Below are 26,538 nucleotides of genomic sequence, written 5' to 3'. Positions count from 1 at the left end.
ACGTGATCCAGCTATAGTGCCTCAGGAGCTGCTGTAGCACCTCATCCGTCTGGGCCTATTCTGACTCCTCTCGAGAGCACCTCAACCTCGGACTGGACCTGACCTCTCTGAATCTCCCTGCCTTCATCCGACTGTCTCTCCAGGACAGAGGCCCACCTAAGACCAGCCAGCACCCAAGGGCTCAACCTGTGGTACTGGCGAAGTCCCTGTTAGCCTCTGCTCCTGGCCAGCCTCGCCTCCCAACAGTGGGGACCTGCGGGGCTCAACCCCGCAGGTAGCGCCAACCCCACCTCGGCTCAAGGGTCCACATTTCCTAACACACACTGGGGTACATTTTAAAAGACAGCGCGCTCGCATACTTTTGTTTGTGCATCAGGCGCAAACAAAAGTATGCTGGATTTTATAAGATATGCGCGTAGCCGCTGTGTCGGGGCACTCGCCATGCCCCCGGACCGCCCACACGCCCCCAATCCGAAACCATGCCCCCTGGCCACGCCCCTGGCTGCCCCTTTTTGCGCGTCCCGGGGCTTGTGCTCGCCGCCAAGCCTATGCAAAATATGCTCGGCGCGCGCAGGGGGTTTTAAAAGGGTTACGCGCGTAACCCTTTTAAAATCCGGCCCACTATGTCTCCGCATCCATGAGCAAAGGCCTTTGCAGGAAGGGTATTGGGCGGCTGGTCCCTGGAGCATCCCGGCTCATCCCTAGCTGGGACTGGCACGCTCCTGCTCGAGAGCTGTGGAAACAGAAGGTACCACGCGGTGACCGAAGACCTGCGCGACCGGCACCAGAGCCCCGCCGAGGGAAGGTCAGGTCAGTGCTCGGCCCCCCCCACCTGGGGGACCCCAACGCCAGCCGCGCGCGCCGAGGCCCAATCCGGCGAACACAACGGGGAAACGCGCTAAGGCCCGCCCAAAAAAGAAAAAACCAGCCAACCAGATAGAGCCCATTCATCCAGCCTCTCCAGCATTCATCCAGCCTATCCAATACTGAGTGCAGCATCTGCTACATCGCAACATTGTTCCCAACCAATTGAGCCACAATAATGCACCTCTGCACCATACCTAAAATCTGGCACAATCTCAGAAAACACACAAAACCTGCAATTCATCACATCGCCAGACAACAAAGGCTTATACCAATAATGATATCACCGATAACACAATTCCTGGGACTCTTTGTTTTCCTTAACCCTATTCAACGCTCAGTCTCTTTCCAAAAAAATGGACATCCTCAGTGACTCTCATAGAAGTCAACCCAGATATCTGTGCAATTACAGAGACATGGCTAAAACAGATACTGTACTTACAAACCAGCTGCCCATACAATATTATGATTTATTCTCTGTCCCAAGACCCAAAAAAAGAGGTGGGGGACTCCTCCTTGCAGCAAAAAAAGAACTTAATATAACCTTACAACTTACCAACACCTCCACCAAACTAGAATTCTCTCTTTAAATCTGATCAAATCCAAATAGCTTTAGTCTACGCCCCACCAGGAACCTTTGAATTGGATCCCTCTTCACTGATCAAACTTATAGCCAAACACATAAACGCTGACAAACCTGCTATAATCCTCGAAGACTTTAATTTACATGTAGACGCTACTCCACAATCCATCAACTGCAAAACAGTCCTTTCATCACTCAACTATTTGGGCTTTACTGAAATTATCAACAGTCCTACCCACAAGGCAGGCCACACTTTGGACCTCATCTTTATTAACGAACCCTTTAACATTCACACCAACCCCACGGTCAGACCACAGAGTCATCCACACAACCCACCACCTCAAATCACTACCAAATCCACCATCCACTTCAGGAAACCATGCTCTCCAGACATACTCAGTGAAAAGATGTCCGAAGCATTAAATCAACTAGACCTCATGGATCAATATCAACAATAAAATTGCAGATCAAATCTGCCCAACTACAATCAAAACCATACAACCTACATTAGACAATAGAAAACCTTGGTTTACATCTGAACTTAAATCTCTTAAACAATCTTAGAAAAAGAGAACAAAGCTGGAGAAAAAACCCAACCACTTCGACATGCCATCTACAAATCCCTCCTCAACACCTACAGAAATTCTATCCTTAGAACAAAGAAAGAATTCTATGCAAAAAAAATACACAATTTCATTTTCGACTCAAAGGCTCTTTTCTCTTATGTCTCCTCTTTAACCAAACCATCTCCTCCCACTATCCCAGACCACCAAGCTCTCAACAAAGCAAACAAACTAGCCAACTACTTCAAGACAAAAATCACCAACCTTACCCAATCACATCCAACAGCCTCAACTTAACACACCATCTCACAGCCTTGCCGCAACAAAACACAAGCCTGGATTCATTCGAGCTCACTTCACTAGAGATTGAAAATACACTCAAAAAACTCAAACCATCCTCCCACCCATCAGACCCATTACCAACAAATCTCCTCATTGCCATACCAAACACCATCTCAAAACCAATTGCAGAAATTATCAACACATCCCTTTCTCAAGGTTTAGTTCCTAACCAGTTAAAATTGGCAATCCTGAAACCATTACTAAAGAAACCAAACGCCTCTCCATCAGACCCAGCTAACTTCCGACCTATCGCAAACTTACCACTCATTGCCAAACTGATGGAAAAAATTGTCAACAAGCAACTGTCAGAATATCTTGAAGATCATAACATTCTATCCCCAGCTCAATACGGCTTCCGAAAATGTCTAAACACCGAATCTCTTACTATCTCTCACTGATACCATCCTCGTTAACCTGGAGAAAAAACAATCTTACCTGCTTGTTCTTCTTGATCTTTCTGCTGCGTTTGATACGGTAAATCACACTACACTTATAGACCAACTAGCCAACATAGGGATCCAAGGTACAGCTCTCAGATGGTTTCATTCCTTCTTAAGCAACAGATTCTACAAAGTCAGGATAAACAACAAAGAATCGCATCCAATCCTTACAGAGCAAGGAGTCCCGCAAGGATCCTCACTTTCACCCACCCTTTTCAATATCTACCTCCTCCCTCTCTGCCACCTACTCTCAAACCTCAAGCTTACCCATTACCTCTATGCTGACGACATACAAATCCTTCTCCCGATTACAGAATCCCTTCAAAAAACCATCACATACTGGAACGAATGCCTACAGCCTATTAAAGACTTACTCTCAAGCCTCAACCTAGTATAGAATGCCAATAAAACCGAAATGCTCATTGTCTCTCAGGATCCCCTCACAATCTTTTCTAGCCTCTCTCTTCCAAACGTAAATAACATGTTCTCACCTGACGTCAGAGACCTTGGAGCATGGCTTGACAATCATCTAAACCTAAAAAAGTTCGTAAACAATACCACAAAGGACTGCTTTTACAAACTGCAAGTCCTCAAAAAACTCAAACCCCTCCTTTACTTCTCCGATTTCAGGCTAGTACTACAATCCATCATACTATCTAAGCTCGACTATTGCAACTCCCTGCTACTAGGTCTACCCACCAACACCATCAAACCATTACAGATGGTACAGAATTCTGCTGCTAGAATTCTAACAAGCACCAACAAAAAAGATCATATCACCCCAATCCTTCGTAACCTACATTGGCTTCCCATTAAACAAAGGATACTCTATAAGGTACTCACTATCATCCACAAAGAGATAAACAATCTAGCACCCATCACGTTAAGCGCTCAACTACAACTGCACACATCTTCTAGACCAATCAGAAGTGCTTACAGAGGAACACTGCATGCCCCACAAGTAAATCATTGAGCAAACGAGCGCTATCTTCAGCAGGCCCCCACCAGTGGAACTCGCTCCCCCCTGATCTAAGACTAGAACCCAATCATCAAGAGTTTAAAAAAAGATTGAAGACTTTTCTTTTCCAACAAGCCTTCCCAGACTCTCAATTCAACTGAAACAGAAAGACTTCCTAAATATGAGGTATCCCCTAATTATGGACACCATACCAAGTCCTTCTTTCAGGACTCTGCAACTGGACAACAATCTTTGAGCTCAAAAATTCATTTTACTTTATTATATATATATTTTGCATTGTTTATATGCCATTATTCTACGTTAGTTAAACTGTATAGATTATATCATATAATATAATTTTTATTTATTACTATGTTAAGCTATAATATTTATCACTATGTTTAATAGTCATCCAGTTATTGTTCCATCGGTGCTACTGTTCTATGTAAAGCCCCTCTCTCTGTTGGGCAGTTTTTCGTTTTATGTAAACCGGAGTGATTTGTAGTCCCTACAAGAATTTCGGTATATAAAAATTAAAAATAAATAAAAATAAAAACCATAAGCATTATACTTTTCTATTTATTTTTTGCCATCAGAAGTGCCCTTTTTGTATTTACAGGGCCTGATTCAGTAAAGCATTTTTCCTATTCTGTGTGTATGGGAAAACGGTTTGATGATTCAAGCCAAAAGCTAAGCCTCAAATGGCAAAGGCTGTGGGTTTTTTACAAAATGCTTGTTACCATTCTTCTGTAATGGGAAAAACACCTCGTAAGAGACCCCCCCTATGTGTACACCTGTTGCTGTCTGCCCATGTCTGGCTCAGTTAAACTTACCAGCAGCAGCTCGTGTGGTATTTAGCCGCTGATCCGTGCCACGTCCGGTCCCGGCCTCTCAGTCAGATGCTGCTCCATTTCCATCGCGACGACGGGACGCAGGCCCCTCCTGCAGTCTGGCCATGTACTTGGAGCGCTCTGCTACCTTCAGCTGGGCCTTGTTGTGGCTGCTCCCCGCTTCGCTGAATGCTGCTGTGCTGGGTGATGGCCTGGCACAAGTTTGCCCTGTAGCTGCTTTGGGCATCTTGGGCTGCTCTGTTTCCAGAGACCCTGGCGTAGTGCTGCAGGACCCCAGCGACCAGAAGCTCGTTCTCTGCCACTCTGAATCTGACTGCACGCAGTCTCTGCTGGCCGAAGGGGGTGCCACTTCCTATCCTGGGAAGGAGTCCTCCCTGCTCTCACTCTCCATCTCGCTCTCCTCTCCCATCCCTTCCTCCCCCCCCCCCCCCAAAACCTGAACCTGCACTACCATCTCCCTTACTGTCTGCCCTGTCTGTCTAACCCTAAGCTGGCGTACGCCTCTCACCAGTCTTTCCTGCCTAACCCCTTCCCCCACCCCCATCCTCCTAGCCCTTCTCCCCCGTCCCTACTCCTACGCCCCCTGGCACTCCTGCCCTCCTCCTCCCCCTGCTATCCTCCCCCCGCCATGCTTTCCTCCTCACCCACACCTGACACTCTTCACACACCTCCTCCACAGAAAATGACAGACAGGACTTAGTTTCTTTCACTCCAGTAAATATCACAAAAGACCAAGTTAAAGGGAAACAAATGACAACAGATAACAGCACAACTCAGTCTGAACTCGCAAAAATCTACCACCTGAACGCCTCAACATTAACTTCCTCTCCTCTCACTCCAATGCCCAACGCACCCTCAAAGAAGGAGGGACAGGAAATGAGTGTTTACAGTCTGAAAAAATATTGTGATGCGCGATAACGTACTGCGCACCGTGATGACGTAACGCAATGATGCACCACGGACCGCGATGACGTAAAGCGGCGTGCGTTAACGCACCGATTTGCATGAACATGCCCCTTTTTTTTCCACGGGTGTTATCTGTGCAATATTACGGCATTTTGATGAATCTAGGGGCGAGTTAGGAGTGTTCCGGTGCGTAATTGGGAGGAATTGAATTAACTGGTTCAGTTAAAATAGGCAGCTATATTCAATAGTACTGTTTCACTATTGAATATACCTCCAAAGTTAGATGGATAAGTTAATCTCGCTAACTTTGCTAATTGGATTGTGTCTGAATATGGACCTCACTGTATATAAGGTGATGCCTTTTTATTGGACTAACAATACATTTCTTGACTAGGTTTTGAGATCTAATATTCTCTTCTTCAGGTCAGAATTCAAATGAGCCAAAGATGACACCATCAGGAAATATAAAGCAGTGTGAATGATAGGATGAAGGCGAAGGGGTGAGAGGGACAGGCAATATAAATAAATAAATAATAAAAAAAATAAATATAATTTCATTGTTCACAATCTGATGGGAATCCAAGGTCTTTGCTGAGTCCTATGTTGTCTGATCAATCTGCTTTATCCACTTGTACCGAGTCCTGCTAGTCCCTAATTCCAGCTGGAATAGTGGGTGAGGCCCTCCATTTCAGACAGGGATAAGGGGGCTCCCAGTAACAAAGGAGGGACTACGTCATTGCTAACTGTGGACTGTTGCATGGATTGTGGATTTATCCAAGGAAAAGGTATTCTGAGTCAGATCCATGTTGGAACACCAATCGCGTGTCTCTGCTTATTTTAAATGCACTTGGTGGTGATTATTATTATTATTATTAAAAATGTATTAGTCACTCACTTCAACATGCGGACGGAGTGTTCCAGGCCACCTCTAGACTACCAGAGATGTCTTCCAAAGGTACAGGGCAGTTTGGGGATGGGAGTGGACCGCTAGGCTACCAGGAACAATTTTAATTAAGCGGGGGAGTCTGGGTTAACTGTAATTGTTAGGAGGTTGGGGGTAAGGTTGACTGGAGGGTTGTGAGCTATGGGGGATCTTTTATTCAAGAGGCTGAGGTTTGGGTGGGGGGAGGGGTAGGGCATCGTTACGCGGGATTCCAAGTGTTTTAATTTTTTAATGCGGGGGCCACCTCTACAGGTGGCAAGGGAGTGGGTGAGAGTCTGCCAAGACCCCAGGAGGGATTTTTTTTCACTTTGGAGGGGTTCATTTTTAGATCGCGTGACCCTTTAAGCTGATGGCAGCCCTAGGCAAAGTGGGCCACTCACGTTTCACAGTGATATTTTTTTATTGAGGATTTTTCCTGCGATAAAAAATATTGCCACATAGCTGCTGTGATATGCTGTGATATTTTGTTGGGGGATGGGCCAGATATCACTGGACGTCCCCATGATATTTCACCCCTCCTGTGGTAAAATATCGCAGCTTAGTAAATGACTCCTCTGTGTGTGTTATGTATGTGTCTCAGTGCCTTTCTTTGTGTCTGTCTGTATGTAGGGTGTCTGTCTCTATCTGTCTGGGTAGGAGGTAACTGTGCCTGTGTGTGTGTATCTGTCTCACTCTGGGTATGGGATTTCTGTCTGGGTAGGAGGTGTCTGCTTCTCTGTGCGTCTCTGGGTATGTCTGTATGTAGGGTATCTGTCTCTCTGTACTTGTCTGTGTACGTCTGTCTGTGCCCTTGTATGTGGGAGGTTACTCCTTTCAGCAACTTGAAGAGAAACCCAATGGGGGCTTTGAGCGACTGCTTGGCAGTAAATTCAGTAACTCATCTTTGTGGCCCCCAACTATTTGCATGAATGGAAGGGGGGCCACATCTCAAAACATTTGATCACCCCTGCCCTAGAACACCAATTGGGAACACAGGACAAACTGGACTGCTACAGATCCCTACACGGAAATCAAACACTCGTAAGCTACCTCACCTCTGGCAGACCCTCACCTAGTCCTGAACAGGAATCACAGGCTAGTGGTAGTGTGCACCCCGGCAAGTGACCCCCTAAGCCAGGTTCTCTGCTTCCTGAATTAGCTGGGGTTGGGGATGCCACATGGAGAGGGGGACATCATTCTGTTTCTGCATCCGATGTTCCTTTGTTAGCATGTGTGGACATAAATTCAAATGTCTTCTGGGACCAGTTTAGTTTGGACCGTATGTGCACAGCATATATGCTAAATGGCTTTAGTGTGCACGCCAAGCTTTTGCACATAAGCCCCTTAGTCACAGTCAGGTAAAGCAATGAGCACAAACTCATATCAAAGGTCAGAGGCAGATCCGGAGAATCCAGAACAGAAGAGTGGATTGATCCTGCTATTCTGTTCCGTAAGAAAACTCCATTGCCGGAAGTTATTTGATGTGCTAGTCAAAGTCTCTTAACTTCTCATTTTAATTTATTTAGCTTCTTCCGTGCTTCCCTGTACTAATACAAGTCTTGTGTTTACCATCCCACTTCGCTGTAGGGTCTGTGTCTACATACTGTATGTGTGCTGGTGTGTGTGTCTGTGTATACATGGATCTGGGGGCAGTGCTGGGGGTTTTCCTGTGGGTATATCCTCTGGATTTAGCAAAACATTTTGGGCCAAGCACAAAGCAGCATGGAAACCGGGAGCGAGGCAGTGTTTACTCTGCAGTAACATGAGAAAAATAAGATGGAAAGCGAACATTTATATTTGTGTTCTGTTTATTTGGGGGTTGTGTGGCTCCAATAAAAAAAAGCTAAAGCAAAATCTTTTGAAAAGTCAACAGCCATAGCTGCAACAGCTACTGAACTCATTGCTGTGCAGACATGGCAAAACTATTGTCACATACTAACAGAGGGAATGACGGCCAGAAGACCCAAATGGCCCATCCAGTCTGCCCAACTGAGATACTAACTCTCCCTACATCTTTAATCTGACATCTCAATCCTTTTCCTACTGCGCCATATCCTCCCCTATGATTTTAGTTATTTTGATTTGTTTAATGTTTTTGTAGTAATTTATGCTGTGGATATATTTGTTTTGTAATATGTTTATATGTTTTCTATAGTATATTTTGTATTGTTGTACACCGTTTTGGACAGCCCTCTGAGGCAAGAAAGGCAGTAAAGTACAGTGAGGTCCATATTAAAAAGCATTTAGCCGGATAACTAAAACGTTATCCGGCTAAATGAAAATTTGGTCACTTATCCAGCCAAATTCTAGCCGGATAACTATTTGTCAGGCTAGAATTTGGTCGGATAGATCAGAGTTGTTCCAGGGGTGATCCAGAGGTGTTCAATGGAAGAGCTGAATAAGTTATCCGGCTATCTGATATTCAATTAATGTCCAAACTCTCTCCCAGATTTTGGATGCTGTAGCTCTAGGTTACAGAGAATCAGAAGAACTGGATGAAATCACTCCCAATGGCCAAAATGGAAGGAAGAGTGGTAAAATCTTCCTTCAAAGAAAGTCCAAAGTCAGTCAGTTCTCTCCTCTCCAAAAAGGGATAACTCTGAAAAGAAAGTCTGACTTCAACAAATCCAGACCAAAATGTGCAGGGCCTAGGATTTCTTTGTAACCAAAGCAAGCAACTTTAAAAAAATCCTCCTCGCTCTGCCATGCATCCTACTCAGAAGACGAGACACTGGCTCAAGCAGATGAGGAGAAAGGTGCGACCCGAGCTGTTGTGCTGCCACCCTGTGAGATAGAGAGTGAGTGAGGGTATCTTGGGGGTTTCAGGGAGAGGGACAGTGAGAGGGAGGGGATTGGGGAGCAGGGAGGTAAGAGGGAGTGAGAGGATTTCAGGTGTTACAGGGGGGAGGGGATTGGAGGGTAGGGCTTGAGGGGCCAGGGAAGGAGAGAAAGTGCCTTGGTCCGATCACTTTTTAATCCTGTTACTAGTTACTCTCTTGCATGCACTCCCGAGAGGTTCTCCGGTTAGAAAAGAAGAGTCATTGATTTAGGTCGTTTAAAGAAAGCCATATCTAACTTTGAAGTTTCTTCTATCGTGGCAGCTATTAGGAGTTGGGAGAAAGTTATCGCACGAGTACTTGGTTTTGTATTGTTCACATGTTTGTTGCAAGCCCCAATATGAGTGATCTTTCTCAGACCGTGTCACACTCAATATAATGTGAGCTTTTATGATGTTCAGTGTGCTGCGGCAGTCAAAAAAGCAAACAGAATGTTGGGAATTATTAGGAAGGGAATGATGAATAAAACGGAAAATGTCATAATGCTTCTGTATCACTCCATGTGAGACCGCACCTTGAATACTGTGTACAATTCTGGTCACCACATCTCAAAAAAGATATAAATTGCGATGGAGAAGGTACAGAGAAGGGCAACCAAAATGATAAGGGGAATGGAACAGCTCCCCTATGAGGAAAGACTAAAGAGGTTAGGACTTTTCAGCTTGGAGAAGAGACGGCTGAGGGGGGATATGATAGAGATGTTTAAAATCATGAGAGGTCTATAATGGGGAAAAGTGAATTGGTAATTTACTCTTTTGGATAATAGAAGGACTAGGGGGCATTCCATGAAGTTAGCAAGTAGCACAATTAAGATTAATAGGACAACATTTTTTTTTTCACTCACACAATTAAACTCTGGAATTTGTTGCCAGAGGATGTGGTTAGTGCAGTTAGTAAAGCTGTGATTAAAAAAGGATTGGATAAGTTCATGGAGGAGAAGTCCATTACCTGCTATTAATCGTTGACTTAGAAAATATCCACTGCTATTACTAACATCAATAGCATGGGATCTACTTAGTGTTTGGGTACTTGCCAGGTACTTGTAGCCTGGATTGGACACTGTTGGAAACAGGATGGACCCTTGGTCTGACCCAGTATGCCATTATTTTGTGACCAAAGATTCTGATATTTGTGCTACCTTTCTAATTCTATTCTTGCTGAAGTGTTCCCTGACACATTATGTTCTTTACTAGATCATTTCCAACCGACAAAGACTGAAGTAGCACATATAATTAGCTTTATGAATCCCTCCACCTGCCCACTTAACCTCTTCCAAACTTCTGTGTTGAGAGGTGTTAAAGACATGCTTGTGCCAGCAGTCACAAAATTTGTTAATTTTTCATTGTCAGAGGGTCACCTACCAGTCTCTGAAACGTGCCACTATCAGTGTTTTGCTAAAGAAACCTGATTTGGATGTGAGCAATATGACAAATTTGTTAGCTCTGTGGACCCTTGAGCCGGCACGAGCACTGGTAACACCCCTGAGGGACGGCCCCCAGAGGTCCTCGTAGCTGAGAGGCAGTACAGGTCCAGGAGACCCAGCAGGACCTTCACCTATATCAACCCCATTCCCCTCAGCTTGAGCTCTTGGGTGCCGGGCGGTCCAGAGGAGGAGGCGGTGTCAGGAAGTCCGGGTCGAGGCAGGCTGAGAACAGAAGCACCATGGGCAGTCCAGAGGTCAGGGCAAGCGGAGAGTAGGCTGCACACGGAACCAGGCCAGGGGTCAGGGCAGGCAGTGGACTCAGAGAAACAGGAAACAAGCCAAAGGTCAGGACAGGCAGCAGACACGGAGAAACCAGGAAGCCAAGCCGAAGTCAAAACCGAAAAGACCATCCAAGGAACAGGAAGCCAGGAACAGTGGAACCATGGGTGAGGAGCAGGCAGGAACTCAGGAACAGGCAGAACGCAGCAACACACACTCAGAGAGCAGGACCTGTTGCCAAGGCAGAGGACGCTGGTCTGGTCTGAGCTGGGTTGAAATGGCCTGGGCGTCTGACGCCGTCTTCGGGGGCCGAGCCCAGATTTCCCGCCATGGCCCCTTTAAGACACAGCAGATGCCACGCGCACAGGGAGGCGTGCGCAGGAAGGCTGCTGGCGGTGTCCCAGACCGCGTAGGAGGCCTGCAGTGGCTGGGAAGCGGAGCGGCCGTCTCAAGCCACCTGAGAGAGGTACTCGGCATCGGGGCCTGCTGGAGCAGGTAAGAGGAGCTGGCTGCGAGGAGCCACAGCCAGGATTCCCAACAGAACCCCCTCACAGAAGGACCAGGCTTGTCGGGATGAGCTTGATTGAATTGCCAGAGGAGGGACTTATCCAGTATATTCACAGCAGCTTCCCAAGTGTTCTCTTCTGGGCCGAAGCCCTCCCAGGACATCAGGCATTTCCACCGTCTGTGGTTGTATCTTACATCGAAGATGTCGCTGACTTCATAAATTTGATCGCACTCGGAAACCACAGGTGCAGGTTCTGGGGGCTTGTGGTGAAAAGAAGAAAAGACCAAGGGTTTCAGCAGGGAAAGATGGAAGGTGTCGTGTATCTTCAGGCAAGATACGTGTAACCTGTAGGAGACTGGACCCAGGCACTCCTTTCTAGTGAACGGTCCAATGAACTTAGGTGCCAACCTCATGGAAGGTACACTAAGGTGGATATGACGGGTGCTAACCCAGACCCAATCTCCGGGGTTGAAGAGTGGGGCTGCACAGCGGTGCTTGTCTGCGCCTTTCTTGGCCACCTCTGCGTGGTGTTCCAGAGTGAGTGGAGTTGTTGAGCAGTAACTTGGGCAGCCGGAGAAGAGAATCAGCAGTATTGGTAAAGGCAATACTGGTTGTTTCCCCAAAGACAACGGTTTACAAAGTGACATTCATAGTTATAACTCAAACAAAGATTGGTTACAGAGGAGATATTCATAGACAGCCATTAATATCTATCAAGTGAAATTATCTAGTATGTATTAATAATTGATCTAGTACTTAAGGCAAAGAGTATATAAAATGAAAATGAAATGAGAGTTTTCTCATCTTAGAGGGTTATTTTGAGAATCTTACATTCTGTCGTTTAATTTATTCTTCATGATTCAATTATTATCTTTTGTCCTTCTTGTCTTTGTGGCTCATTATATTCTGATGTTTTTAAGTTAGTTTGTATGCGTTTTTGAATACCCATGTTTTTGACATTTAAATCTCTATCTGGTAAAATACATAACATCATGGGCAGAGAATTCCAGAGCGTTGGACCTGCTATGGAAAAAATGCAGTCTCTTACTTGCATCAGTCAAGTGATACCAGGCAAGCAGTAAAGGTAGCGCCTATAAAATGAGTATTTATAAAATAAAGGCACATTGCACCCTAATATACCCCACTTTGCACAAAAACCCTAATCAAAGGAAAACAGTCTACTTAGCCTATCTGAGAAATTATAGGAACCAGATAAATGCCACCAAAAAGGATTTCTATTCAGCAAAAATCCATGCTGTTAGTACTAATGGTGCTGAATTGTTCAATATTGTGAAATCTTTAACTCTTATATGGAGCACACCAGCTTCACAGCTACATCTGATTGCTGCAATCAAATTGCTAAATTTTTTGCTGATAAGATAACCAAAATAAACAGTAGTTTCTCACACCTTCCTGTTCCTACAAGTGACCTTACCACTGAGCCGCTCTATTGGTACTGTTCACCTGATTCTGTATAAAATGAATACATCCTCCTGCCCTTTGAACCTCTGTCCTTCAGCCATGTTGAAATTAGTCACTATAAGATTTGTCAGTATATTTCTGTCTTAGTTAATTTATAGCTAACATCTGGCATGTTACTTGTTGCGCGCCCTGTCCATGTCCGTCCCGCGCACGGGCCTGCTCACCTCTCCGGATCCCCAGCAGGTCCTGGGTCGGCTTCTCCAGCTGCGAGCTCTTCCAGGCCCCAGCATCCCATGGTGGCAGCTGCTGGGCCTTCCACTGCACGCCAGGCGTTGTCTGTGGCATTGGCCACACCCCTATGCACGCGCGTGGACTGCCCGGTCTCTGGTAGGGCCAGGGGTAGGTGCTAGCTCCGCAGCATGCCCTGATTGAAGGAACTATTTAAGGAAGTTCCTGTCTGCACTTCCTCGCCTTGGCATGTGGTGTAGTGCCTAAGGTTAAAAGACCTTGATCCTAAGATCGTGGGTTCAAGCCCCACTCTCAGCAGTTCCAAGAATTGATTCCTAGCTTGAGCGTCCTGGCCCCCATATCCATGAATGTTTGTTTCCAAGCTTATGGGTTCAAGCTCCCACTTCAAGAATTCCAAGAGCATCTAGGTTGAGTGGAACCAGGAATATCTGTCTTGTTCAGCTGCTCACCCTGGACCTTGCTCCTGTCAATTGGTTCTGTCTGTTTTCATGTTCCTGCTCATGGCTGGAGATGTGGCCTGGTAGGATGAAGATAGAGCACTGCTTCTGGTTAGTTTGCTGGATTGTCACTGTGATAAAGCCTTGTTCCAGCATCTGTCTGTCTCCCCAGGTAGTACCTTCTGACTATCTCTCTGGTATTGACCTCTGCCTGCCTTCTGACCTCAGCTTGTTCCTTGTCCTTGCTGCCTGACTATGTTGACCACTCTTGGACTGATTCCTGGTATTGACCTTAGCCTGATTGACTACATCTTCTGGCTCTGTCCCTTGCCTATGCTGTTCTGGTTTTCCTTGCTCCATCTGACCTCCAGCTCTGAACCCGACCGTGCTCCTTCCCTGCCCATGGGCAGGGAAGGAGCACGCAAGGGAAGCAGTCTCCGCAAGGGCCTAAGTCCAAGCGGCCTGGGTCCCTATGGGCTCCACCCGGGGGGACCTTAAACTTCCAGTGCTGAAGCTCATCCCAGCCTCTGTCTCCTCCAGTGCTCTGCCCCCCACCATGGAGCTGTTCTCCACTGCTCCATGACAAGAGTCCACCCCTGAGTGCAACATTACTAGCCATTTAAAGCATGCTTCAGTCAGATCAGTTTTGAAAAAAAGCTACTGCTGATCCCCATGAATTTTCAAATTACTATCCTATATTGTCACTACCATTCTTAGCTCACATTTTGGAATCAGTGATTTTACATCAGCTTTCAGAATTTGTAGAAGAGAATGTCAACTGACCACCGACAATATGGCTTTAGGAGGGGTTTTAGCACAGAAACTGCATGGTTGTCATCTTTTGACACCAAAACCCGAGGTTTCAGTGCAAACATTGATGTTATGGTTTTATCGGTGGCATTCGATACCTTGGATCAAGCGATAGTTCTATCCAATATTTGGAAAATCTGGTACAATTCCAAAGTGGTTTTCATCGTATTTAACTGATAGAACTCAGCCTGTTCTAATTGGTTTGCATTGTCCTCTGGCTCTTAACCTAGATCCATCCCCATTATGCAAGCTACTTGAATGTCTTGGTGTGAACTACAAAATCTACCCAGATGACATACAATTCTTTGTGCCTAACAGCTCTTCTTGGATGGAGACCTTAGGCCTGGTTTCACTATGCTTGAATTCAGTGAAGCACTTGTTGGCTCATTAAAGATTTATTTTTTGTTTGATTTGTATTCCACTTTTCAGCCCTTCACAGCAGATTACATGCAGGTACTATAGGTATTTCCCTATCCCCAGATGGTTTACAATCTAGAGGGAGATTTACTAAGACGTGAGTTTATCACAGGAGGGGCCGAATATCACAGAGGGGGCATCCCTGTGATATTGGACCCCTTCCACAAACTATTATGGCATTATCACACGCCAAATCTTTTAGTGTGGTACAAATGAGTAACAAAAAAATCACGCTATAGTATGGGTCCTTCGTGCCTGATGGCAGCCCACCTTGACTCTGGCCCCACCAAAATAAATGTTACAAAACCAAGGACAATTGCATGTTAGTGAAAAATGGTCCTGTAATGTCAAGATTTTCCCTCTGACCCATCCCTCCTCCCCCCCATCCAAATAAAATACAATCCCTGGTGTCTAGGGTATCCACTCACCCCCCAACCCCAAAAAAACTATCCTTATGGTCTAGAAGGGGGCAGGTGGACTTTTACTTCTAAAATGGATCGTTGATAGTCAATGGTGTCCCTGTAGAGCCACCAAGCTAACCTTTCCATGAAAAACCAAATTGCTACAGTTGTAAAATCTTCCTTCTTTAAACTGCACCAGTTAAAAAGAATGAAACCACTATTTAGAAGAGCAGGTTTTTTGTTTATCTTTACAATCTTTGGTTTTGCATAATCTGGATTATTATAATTCATTATATCATGGCTTCCCCAGAAATGCAACTCGTGCTCTACACGTTGTGCAGAATAAGAGATCATATTACATCTGTTTTGTTCTCCCTTCATTGGCCTCCAGTCTCATGGCAAATTCAATATACGGTGTTAACCCTTATTCCCAACCTTCTGCCCCAGTATACCCCTTTGATTCTATAAGCCTGCAAGACATTTGTGTTCCTCTGATAAGAACTTACTTGAGGTTTCAATGTTAAAATTGGCCTGATTTGACATTATAAGAAACAGCATTTTCTGTTCCTTTCCAGAGCAGTTGCGAAATGGCGCTTAAGACGTATTTAATTTCATTGGCCTTTAACGCAAATTCTTAGGACCTAGTGTCATGAGTCCTTCTCTTTATTTACAATTTAATAGATATTGTTTCTATGTTTCAGTTGTCTATGTTTTTAATTATTTATTTTGAGTTTTTTCTATACTGGCATTCGCGATGGGAATCGCATCATGCCGGTTTACAACTAACAAGGTGTGACAAAAGGAAATTAAGAACATTAACAGGTGCCAAGAAAAAATAGCAGTTACAATAAAACAGGGACATAATACAACTTGGAGCGGTGCAGAGGCGATAGTAATTTAACAGTGAAAAAGAAAAAACCTGCCAATTTAAAAGATTGTAAAATTAAGGAATTGGCAATGTTGTTGATTACTCTGTTGGGTGGTCAGAGTTAATTAAGGTGAATTAAGGTTCAGTTGGTGTCTGGAAAGGCTTTCATAAATAACCAGGTTTTAAGTCTTTTTCTAAATGTTGGAAGGCTGGAAGAAAATGCTTCTTTCTTTATAATTAAATTTTTATTAGTAGCTTTTATCCACATTATAGTTTCAACAGTATGCCAATAAGAAAATCAGAATATAACAAGATGCAATACAACCATCATGGCCACATACAATATAGTATGAAGTAAAAAAAAAGAAATAGTACACACAGCCACACACCACCCTGCATTTCATATTTATCCCCTTTCCCCCAAAAGCCATATTTTCTGCCCTCAACAATAATAAAAGCAGTAGTGCAGAACAAACTTTTACACTTATTAAAAAATGTTGTAATAGTAATACCCATCTCTCATGTTCATTGTTCAATATAAATGAACAATACTAAAAATATACCTGTATGTATTTCAAACTCTTCTTTATTAATCTTTTAATTTAATACAATTTTATAAATTTAAGATCATAAACATAGGATGGACAGTAAACATTCTTCTCCAGATTGGTCTTACACTCAACATTGTGCCATCAAAAAGTTGTCAAATAATCAGGAGGTGATAGTGAAGCCCACTGATAAAGGTGGGGCCATTGTGATCCAGGACACTGACTATGTGGCTGAGATAGTATTCTGGATCACTTAGCTTATGATGTATCTCAGCCACATAGTCAGTGTCCTGGATCACAATGGCCCCACCTTTATCAGTGGGCTTCACTATCACCTCCTGATTATTTGACAACTTTTTGATGGCACAATGTTGAGTGTAAGACCAATCCGGAGAAGAATGTTTACTGTCCATCCTATGTTGATCTTCCAGGATAGACAAATCCTTCAACACTAGTTGTATAAAAGTTGCAATTATTGGATCAACTGGTCCCAGAGGAACCCATGTAGATCTTGGGGTGATAATGGAGCTGTCCCCAATTCCCATATCTGAGTCAGCAAAAAATAATTTCAACTGAAGACATCTAAAAAAATCAATGTAAATCAACCCACATTTGAAACAGATTGTATTTGCTAGATGGTACATACGAGAGACCTTTTTCCAATGCCATAATAGTAGCCATCAAAAAGCTGTCAAATAATCAGGAGGTGATAGTGAAGCCCACTGATAAAGGTGGGGCCATTGTGATCCAGGACACTGACTATGTGGCTGAGATACATCATAAGCTAAGTGATCCAGAATACTATCAGGGTTTGACGGAAGATCCTACTGGATACTTACAAGATAGGATTGCAGAGTTGGTTGAGGAAGGGATATGTAAAGGGTTTCTAACTTCTAGGGAAGCCCATGCTTTCAAAGTGAAATACCCTATACACCCCATTCTATATACCCAAAATTCATAAGAACATCACAACACCTCCTGGATGTCCTATTGTTGCAGGGAAAGGCTCAGTTTTGAAGCCCTTGTCTAATTTTTTGGATTTCTTTTTAAAACCATTTGTCATTGAATCCCAATCTTTTTTTTTACAGGATACATCTCATATGCTGCATGATTTACCAGCTTTACCTGATGGATGTTGGTTGGTGACTTTAGACATCTGTCACAGTTCCTCCGGTCCATGCATTCCCAACTGCACCATTTCCAAGGTCCAGCCCCTGAGAGAGCTTTCCTGGTCCCTTGAAAACTCAAATAGAAGTTCTTTGTAATATATCCTCACAACTCTCCAGGCAGTGTTTGAACCCTCCCAGCCTGGCTTGAAGGCAGATGCCTTCCCCAGTGAACCAGCAACTCACCCTGCAAAGGCTGTCTTCAAAAGTTCATAACCAAACATCAAGTCCAAATTTCAAAAGTCTGGCCCCAATGGGCCTAACTGCCACCTCCCACAGAATCTCTCAGGATATTTTCCTTGTCCCTTCAGATACAACCACCTGCTGGCAGTCTCTTAAACAATATCCTTAAGTGGGCACATACAGATAATCAAACAGTCTTTAGCTCCCAGCTCACCTTCCTGGTAGTCACACCAGCCATCCATCTTCCATCTAAGCAGGAGCACCAAAGTTCCAGTCTTGCAGGTAGCATGGTCCTTCTCCTTCAGTCCCCAGCAGGAGACTGAAACTGTTGGGTTAGGGAGTATTTTATACTCTGTAAACTCCTCCTCCTCTGCCAGCTGATTGGCTCTGGGGGAGTCCCACCCTTAACCTCCCACACCTGTGAGTTTGTCTCTATGGTTACAGGGGAAGCCACCAGTGTATATCCTTGACTCTGTGTCACCTGGGTTTTCTTCCCCCTCCTTCTAGGACTTTGGTTCCATGGAGTTTTTGTTCCTGGCTTTATTCTTCCCACCCGGTCTAACATAGTGACCCCATCACAACATCTCATCTTTGTATACCAATATCCCTCAACAGGAAGCCTATGAATTAGTACAAAAAATCCTGCAAGCACGTCCTTGCCCACACAAAGTTCCTACTGGCTTTCTCCTTGAACTTTTGAGGTTGGTGCTGTTTAAGAACTTCTTTAGATTCAATGATAAGTTCTATCTACAGATACAAGGAGTGGCGATGGGGGCCACTGTTGCTCCGGACATCGCAAATTTATATGTTGCTCAGTTTGAGGACCAGTATTTGTTTTCTTCTAGTTGGTTTTGCAATATATTGTTATGGAGACGTTATATAGATGACGTATTTTTTATTTGGACAGCATCTATAGACAGATTCAAGCAGTTTTTGCAATGGCTTAATCTGCAAAATTTGCATTTACACTTTTCAGCGCATTATGATCAGTTCTCTATAGCGTTTTTGGACATCTTAGTGGTATATAGAAAGGAGACATCTTAGTGGTACATAGAAAGGAGACAGACCGTAATCATTATTTACGATATTCCAGTCATTATCCCAAAAGACTGAAGGATGGATTACCTATCTCCCAGTTTTTGCAACTACGGAGAATTTGCTCCACTACGGATGAGTTTAAGTTGCAGGCAGTGGCTCTGTCTAGTAGATTTGCTCAGAAGGGCTATCCCAGTGCTGTAATTAAGAAGGCTTTCAAGCGGGCGCTTTTTGCAAATAGAACATTATTGCTTCAATACCAACAGTGTCCTCACAATCAGAACCTCAAGTGCACACTGAAATATTCGATGCATGTTAATGCTGTAGTGAATATTAATCATTCTCATTGGCAAGTTTTGTCTTTACATCGGGTTTTCCAATCTGGTCCTAGATTTGCATATTTTAGAGGACAGAATATTCGAGATTGGATTGTGAAATCCACATTTGTCTCCACTAGGACAGAGCTGAAATCTGGGGGACACCAGATTTGTGGAAATTGTGACATGTGCTCTTTATCACTTACGGGTGACCAATGGCAGTCTCCACACTCAGACGTTGTGGTAAATTTAGGTACTCTTACCACATGCGATTCCTAGGGTGTTATTTATGTTATACAATGCCCATATAATTTGATTTACATTGGGTGGACTAAGAGAAAGATCTGGACAAGACTCATTGAACACAGGAGTTGTATTAAAACTTTGAAGCTTACAGCTCCGCTTGTTCAACATTGTAAGAAGGAGAATCACACGTTTACTGATCTACGGTGGTCCATTCTGGAGCAAGTACAACAAAATCTTAGAGGGGGTGATATACAATTTTGGCTTAATAGACGTGAACATCATTGGATTTTTACCTTGAATTTTGTGGATCCCTATGGCCTTAATGAAAAAAATCAACTGGTATTTGTTGATATAACCCGTTGATTTGCAGAGCTTGCTGGGTGCTTAATTCAGGTCTGTTTGTAAGGAAGCATAAGATTGAGTTGTGGTTAGCTCGTGGATGGCCTGGCCCCTGTATGGGCAGAGGCACTAAGAATGTATTAGCCTATTGTGATGGCTTTGAACATTTTATTTTGCCTGTTTGATAAACATTTTGAAGATTTCATATATATCGTATATACACAACTGGGAGACAGTAATACTTTAAAAGATTTTTTGAAACGCCGGAGTAAAGAGGGGACCGGACGTGATAGAGGACTTCACTAATGAGATGGAAGAATTATGAAGAAATGGAGGGGTGTGTACTTAGTTGCTGGACGTGATGGAAGACCTTTCTTGTAGAAATTACTTGGTGGGAAGAGGACTTGATAGAGGACTGAAGGTGTTGCCTTGTTTCCAGTGAAGGGGTTCAAAAGGTTCCGGTTTGTCGCCATTTTTGAATTATGCGAGTTTGAATCCAGACCGCGGGAAGAAAAGAGTTACACAGGAATAGCCATTTGGATATGCTGATGGAACGGTGTATGGATTTGTACAAATAATAAGTTTGGAAGAAGTCATTCCCCTGAAGCAGGACCTTGGGGTCTGAAACATGGCCATGTCGAGACTTTGACGCGTTCTTCGGTGATAAGTATCATGTTTTAAAAAGTTTTTGGGATTGCGACCAGATATTTTGTTTTTTTCAGCATTATTCTGGAAAGACAATTTGTCAGTTGTTAAGACTTTGAAGTTCGTCAGCGAACTTGAGAGACTAGTTTTTATTGAAAATATATAAAAAACAAAATATAAGTGTGACTAAATAAAAGTAAAGTGACCCTATATCATAAGAGAGCCTGTTGCTAATACTGACTCTGGGATTAAGGGTCGAACAAAATTTGATGGCAGTTGGGTGTGCTATAAATAATACCAGTTTAACCATTGCTTTGATTTTGTTTACAATTAAGGTTACTGGAATACACAATTTGTGTGTTGGTGCGTGTGGTTTGTGATTGATATCGCAACTTACATGAATACCAGACCATCAGTACCCCAGATATTTCTCCGGAACTGTATGGGATTGTCTGAAGGCTGACCACGAGAGAAGGACATGACAAAGAACTGAAGACTGACCACAGGACAAAGATGAAGACTAGGAACATATACTGTAATGCTGAGGCAACTTGCTCTACTTTGCAGTAGTGGACCTATTGCCGAGGCGACTTGATGCAGGGGAACTGCCCATAGGACAGCATCAATGATGTCATCCATAGGGGCCGTGGAGACTTTCCCACCACGGTCCTTTTAAATCTGGCAGAGTGTCATGGGCATGCACCTAAGAATGGTGCAGCGTGCAAGAGCTGGTGTCACAGGGAGCAAAGGCAGTTCGAGTGCGGCAGCCTGCCGTGCATCTTTTAGGGGGGTCTTCCCTGGTATCAGCATTCTCCTCACCGGGCTCGTGGCTGGAGGTAAGCATGGCGGTCAGCTGGGTAGGCCCACAGACCGCCAAATGCAACAGTACCCCCTTCTTAAGCTCCCTCCCTGAGGGCCTTGGTTTCTTGGGATGCAAGGTGTAAAATTCCCTTAGAAGGTTGAGATCCAGAATGTTGGAAGCAAGTTCACAAGAGTTTCCTCAGGCCCATACCCTGTCCAGGACTGGAGATATTCCCACTTCTTGCCTATGCGACTTGAATCCAGAATTTCTTCTACTTCATAGACTGTGCTGTACTCTGTGGATAATTCTTGAGGTTTGGGAAATGTTCTAGAGGGCCAGAAAAGTGTTAGCGGCTTCAGTAAAGATACATGGAAGACATTGTATATGCCCAATGTGAGTAGCGGTCTTAGCTGACAGGTCACTGGTCCTAACCGGCAAGTTATGATAAAAGGTCCAATGTATCATGGGGCAAGGCGCATAGAAGGCACCCTCAGTCGTATGTGATGGGTGCTCAGCCAGACCTTGTTGCCTGCCTTAAATTGGGGAGTGGGTCTCCTGTGGGCTTCTGTGGGCTTCTTGGCCTTTTCTGCTGCTATTTCAATAAGGATGGTGGTGTGAGACCAGAGTTTCTGGAGTTCCTGGGTGGATGACTGGGCTGCTGGAGAAGGCACTGCCACAGGGAGCGGCAGAGGTGGTAAGGACTGTCTCCCATAAACCAATTGAAATGGTGAAGAACAACCATAGTACAATATTCCTTGATAATGCTCACACTTTTCAGGAACTTAGATGGTTAATTATTGATCATGTGCCAGAACATATCTGGGGAGGTGATCAAGAGGCAAAATTGAATCTTCAAGAGCAATTTTGTATATACCACCTCCAAACAGTTCAACCTCTGGGTCTCAGTGTTGAAACTGAGTGGTTCACAATTTCTGTCCATATCTTTGATCTATATGGCAATAGAGTTAGTTTTGTTTGAGTTTTCAAGTGAATTGATTTGATTGGTTTTCAGCTTCATAAAAACGATTCCCATTACTGAGTTTTGGGAACGTTGCTGAACTAGAATTTTGTTCAACGTAAATTGTATAAGATGCTGTCGACTTAAGTACATAACTTAAAAATATAAGAACATATGATACGCCATACTGGGTCAGAAAAAGGGTCCATCAAGATCAGTATCCTGTGGCCAACAGTGGACAATCAAGTACCCAAACATTAAATGAATACATCCCAAGCTATTGATTAATAGCACTTTATGGACTTTTGCTCTAGAAACTTATCCAAACCATTTTTAAACCCAGCTACACTAACTGTTGTAACCACATCCTCTAGCAATGAATTCCAGAGCTTAATTATGCATTGTGTGAAAAAGAATTTTCTTTGATTTGTTTTAATTGAGCTACTTGCTAACTTCATGGCGTGCCCCTCCTAATCCTTGTATTATCTGAAAGAGTAAATAGCCATTCACATTTACTTGTTCAAGTCATGATTTTGTAGACCTCTATTATATCCTCCCTCAGCCATCTCTTCTCCAAGCTGAACAGCCCTAACTTCTTCAGCCTTTCCTCATAGGGGAGCTGTTCCATCCATTTTATCATTTTGGTCGCCCTTCTCTGTACCTTCTCCATCGCAACTATATCTTTTTTGAGATGCAGCGACCAGAACTGCACACAGTATTCAAGGTGCAGTCTCACCATAGAGTAATACAGAGGCATTATGACATCCACCTTTTTATTTACAATTCCCTTCCTAATAATTCCCAACATTCTGTTTGCTTTTTTGACCGCCACAGCACATTGAGGCAACGATTTCAATCCACTATGTTGCCTGGATCTCTTTCCTGGGTGGTGTTTATTTATTTAATTTATTTAGAATAATTTATATACCACCTATACAAATGTGGTAACTCGTAACGTGGAACCTAACATCGTGTAACTACAGCAAGGGTTATTTTTCCCTATATGCATCAACTTGCACTTGTTCACATTAAATTTCATCTGCCAATTGGTCGCCCAATCTTCCAGTCTTGCAAGGTCCTCCTGCAATTTATCACAATTCGCTTAAGATTTAACTACGCTGCATAATTTTGTGACATCCGCAAATTTCATCACCTCACTCGTTATACCCTTTTCCAGATCATGTATAAATATATTAAAAAGCACCAGTCCAAGTACAGATCCCTGAGGCAGTCCACTGTTTACCTTTTTCCACTCTGAAAATTGACCATTTAATCCTACTCTCTTTGGCTAAAATAGCCTCACTTCACCTTTTAACCCTTTTAACCTTCCTTCCACCTTTCTTAATGCGTGGAATATATCTGGACTGCGCTTCTAAAATTATACTTTTAAACAATGTCCACGCTTGTTGCACACACTTTATATCTGTTAGCTGCACCTTTCAGATTTTTTTTAAAACTATTTCCCTCATTTTGTCAAAGCTTCCTTTTTGAAGTTTAGTACTAGAGCCATGGATTTACTTACTGTCTCCCTTCCTGTCATTAATACATATTTGATCATGATATGATTATTATTGCCAAGTGGCCCCACCACCGTTACCTCTCTCACCAAATCCTGTGCTCCACTGATAATTAGATCTAAAATTGCTCCCTCTCTTGTAGGTTCTTGAACCAATTACTCCATAAAACTGTCATTTATTCCATCCAGGAACTTTATATCTGTAGTAGGGGTGTGAATCGTGTGATCAATCGTCTTAACGATCGATTTTGGCTGGGGGGGAGGGAAATCTTATCATCGTGGGTTTTTTTTGTTAAAAATCTTTAAAAATCGTAGATCGGGGGAGGGCGGGAAAACCGGCACACCAAAAAAACCCTAAAACCCACCCCGAACCTTTAAAACAAATCCCCCACCCTCCCGAACCCCCCCAAAATGTTTTAAATTACCTGGGGTCCAGTGGGGGGGTTCCCGGCGCGATCTCCCTCTTTCTGGCCACGACTGCGTTGAGAGAAATGGCGCCTGTGGCCCTTTGCCCTTATCATGTGACAGGGCAAAGGTAGCGCCGGCGCCATTTTGGTTCCTGGCTCCCGACGTCACGCGTGCAGATCGCCCCCGGACCCCCGCTGGACCCCCAGGGACTTTTGGCCAGCTTGGGGGGGCCTCCTGACCCCCACAAGACTTGCCAAAAGTCCAGCAGGGGTCTGGGAGTGACCTCCTGCACTCGGGCCATATTGCCAATCTTCAAAATGGCGCCGGCGCTACCTGTGCCCTCACTATGTCATACGGGCACGGTCTAGGAGCATATGTGCGCCTCTTCACAAAATTTAAAGGACCAGTGGCGGGAAAAGCCCCGCGATCCCAATGCATGATGTCATCACTCCGTGCCTCATCCAGCCCTATAAAAGGGCTCAGCTTTCACTCCTTGGGGCCTTCAAATCGGATCTCCATGGTTGTCCATGCTTCTCTTCTCCAGTCAAGGTCTTCCATGGTCTCCTCGTGTCTAAATGGCAGGAGCAGGCATCAGTGCGTTCCTGCCGTGACGATGCAGTCGGCGGCGGCGGCTTCCCCTGCTGCAGGAAGAGCAGGACTGGCAGATAGCTGGCAAACAGGAGCAATGGCGGCTCTTCTGCCGCAAAGATGGACAGACTCGCGAGCGGCTCCAGCCGCTTAGATGCAGGAGCCCGCAGTGGGGCGGGCCCGCCACAAGACAGGCGTCGGTGGCATCCAAGCCACGCCAGCGGTGAAGACGGTGGCATCCCGGGCCACATGGGAGCAGCAGCAGCGGTCCAGGGAGGCATAGGGCGCAAGAAGCAGGGGATTGGCGACGTCGGCCCAGATGGTGGGGTGAGTGAGCTGTGGACCTGCAAGCAGTGGAGCACAATACCCATAAACATGCGATTGTGCATTTAGTCTCTTGCAGGAACTGTTGGACTCTATGCCATCCCACTACCCCTCCACCTAGTTGCTCCTCTCTGTCATTGCGATATAATTTGTACCCCGGTATAGCACTGTCCCATTGGTTATCCTCCTTCCACCATGTCTCTGAGATGCCAATTAAGTCTATGTCATCATTCACTGCTATACATTCTAATTCTCCCATCTTACTTCTTAGACTTCTGGCATTAGCATACAAACATTTCAAAGTGTGTTTTTTTGTTTGTATTAACATTCTTTTTTTCAGTTGTCAGGGATAATTTGGAATCTTTTAGCTCAGGTGATTCTTTACTTATAGGCACTTGGACTACTTTTCTTATTATTGGAACCTCACTGTCGGGATGCCCTAACTCTAATGTTTCATTAGTATCTTTCAAAGTACCTCCTTCCGAACCATGCGCTGCTAAGTGACTGTCGGCTTTCCCCTTTGTTCTAGTTTAAAAGCTGCTCTATCTCCTTTTTAAAGGTAAGAGCCAGCAGTCTGGTTCCACCCTGGTTAAGATGGAGCCCATCCCTTCAGAAGAGACTCCCCCTTCCCCAAAAGGTTCCCCAGTTCCTAACAAAACTGAATCCCTCTTCCTTGCACCATTGTCTCATCCATGCATTGGAACTCCAGAGCTCTGCCTGGCTCTGGGGACCTGCGCGTGGAACATGGAGCATTTCAGAGAATGCTAGCCTGGAGGTTCTGGTTTTCAGCTTTTTACATAAGAGCTTAAATTTGACTTCCAGAACCTCTCTCCTACATTTTTCTATGTCATTGAAAAGAAGTTGGCTGTAGAGGCAAAAACTCACAGTAAAAACTTTTTTAAATATATCCGAAGCAGAAAGCCTGTGAGGGAGTCAGTTGGACCGTTAGATGATCGAGGGGTTAAAGGGGCACTTAGAGAAGACAAGGCCATCGCGGAAAGATTAAATGATTTCTTTGCTTCGGTTTTTACTGAAGAGGATGTTGGGGAGGTACCTGTAATAGAGAAGGTTTTCATGGGTAATGATTCAGATGGACTGAATCAAATCACGGTGAACCTAGAAGATGTGGTAGGCCTGATTGACAACCTGAAGAGTAGTAAATCACCTGGACCGGATGGTATACAGCCCAGGGTTCTGAAGGAACTAAAAAATGAAATTTCAGACCTATTAGTAAACATTTGTAACCTATCATTAAAATCATCCATTGTACCTGAAGACTGGAGGATAGCAAATGTAACCCCAATATTTAAAAAGGGCTCCAGGGGCGATCCGGGAAACTACAGACCGGTTAGCCTGACTTCAGTGCCAGAAAAAATAGTGGAA

The sequence above is a fragment of the Rhinatrema bivittatum genome, chromosome 14, assembly GCF_901001135.1.
Source record: "Rhinatrema bivittatum chromosome 14, aRhiBiv1.1, whole genome shotgun sequence".
Lineage (NCBI taxonomy): Eukaryota > Metazoa > Chordata > Amphibia > Gymnophiona > Rhinatrematidae > Rhinatrema > Rhinatrema bivittatum.
The sequence above is the reverse complement of the archived record's forward strand: the minus strand, read 5'-3'. Positions refer to the sequence as shown.